Source organism: Pyxicephalus adspersus, chromosome 10 (genome assembly GCF_032062135.1).
Source record: "Pyxicephalus adspersus chromosome 10, UCB_Pads_2.0, whole genome shotgun sequence".
Lineage (NCBI taxonomy): Eukaryota > Metazoa > Chordata > Amphibia > Anura > Pyxicephalidae > Pyxicephalus > Pyxicephalus adspersus.
This window is the reverse complement of record NC_092867.1, coordinates 58781494-58783194: the sequence shown is the minus strand read 5'-3', so window position 1 is coordinate 58783194 and position 1701 is coordinate 58781494. Positions and strand designations below refer to the sequence as shown.

The 1701-nt window shown below is 43.2% G+C and overlaps 1 protein-coding gene across 2 annotated transcripts in view; it reads left to right on the top strand.

The window, feature by feature from the left end:
* LOC140339029 (uncharacterized) overlaps positions 1-1701 on the top strand; it is a 150369-nt gene that overhangs the window by 86891 nt on the left and 61777 nt on the right. The gene's annotated exons all lie outside the window — the stretch shown is intronic.

Below are 1701 nucleotides of genomic sequence, written 5' to 3'. Positions count from 1 at the left end.
TTCTCTCCTACCTAACAGGCTCCACCCCAAAAACAAGGATCTCTCCTAACAGGCTCCACCCCAAAACCAAGGTTCTCTCCTACCTAACAGGCTCCACCCCAAAAACAAGGTTCTCTCCTACCTAACAGGCTCCACGCCAAAACACAAGGTTCTCTCCTACCTAACAGGCTCCACCCAAAAAAACAAGGTTCTCTCCAGGCCAACAGGTTCCACCCCAAAAATAGGATGGCAGCCCTCCGAAAATAAAAAAACTCAATACCCTTTAAAATTGATTGAAAAAAAAACAATAAAATTCTTGAAATTAAAAAATAGAAGAAAGACAATAACATTTACTCATAGAAATCTGAAGAAAGATCTTAAAAAATCAACTTGTGTTAACCATCAGGTAAACGTAAAATACAACATCTGATAATATATGTTCCAACTTCAGCCAGTGGGTGGTGCTCTCTGAACAAGTGACGCTTCCTGTGCACCCTACTAACTATATCAATGAAACTGTCAGCCCTGTTGTGTACTCTGATCTCCCCTGCTCTCAATCCACAAACATCTGGCTCCTCCCTTCCCATAATGATGGGATTTCATGCTTTCCCATCCTTAGGGCAGGAGTACAGATATTCCTGCATGTGGCAGATCTGATGTATAGTAAGACTACTAAGTAAGACTGTACTTTTGTTAAAAACACTTCCCACAATGAAGGCAAGAACACAGCTTCTCTTGGTGTGGGACCTCTGATGTGACTGAAGGTTGGACTTGGGTGAAAAACATTTCCCGCACTCAGAGCAGATAAATGGTTTTTCTCTGATTGTCTCTGATGTCTGATAACCGCTGAATAACATTTCCTGCACTCGGGACAGGAATACAGCTTCTTAACTGTGTACAGTCCCTGATGTCCTATCTGAAAAACATTTCCCACACTCAGAACAGGAAAATGGTTTCTCTCCTGTGTGAGATCTCTGATGTATAATAAGTTCCGATTTCCGTGGATAGCTTTTCCCAGACTCAGGACATGAATATAGTTTATCCTGTGTGCGATCTGTAATGTCTGTGCAGTTTGGAATTACCAGGAAAACACTTCCCACACTCTGGGCAGAAATGCAGCTTCTCCCCCGTGTGGCACCTCTGATGTAAATATAAACTTTATTTAGAGCTACAACTCTCCCCACACACAGGATAGGAAAATGTCTCCTCCTGGAATGCTGGCACCAGTAGGAGGAGGTTCATGGTCAGACGGATTGGGTGGTCTCCCGTCATGGCCTTTATATTATAATCTGGAGATAAAGTCAGACGATCATTTGAGGGTTTCTCCATGGAGAGCCCTGGAAAAAAGTAAAATATGATGGCCGGGTTACTTCACCCAAATTAACATTCCATCTGGATCAGGTAGATCAGCGGTGTCAAACTCTGGCCTGTGGGCCAACTCTGGCCCTCAAGGTCCTTATTAAAAATGGCCCCCCAAAGAATTCCAAAAATTAACTACATCTGACCCGCCTGTGATACCACCTGACATCATCATTTTCAATACATGCAATACATTATTCCTGTACACCCATCATGTGACACAAAGCCTAGGCAATGATCGCATGGTGCCTGACTACCAGGGGCATTGTGTTTGTTTCAATCCATTAGAGACTGCATAGTGTAATATTTAGTGTCAAACTTGTGATGTGAGAGGATGAACAACACCCAGGCTGCTTAGACACT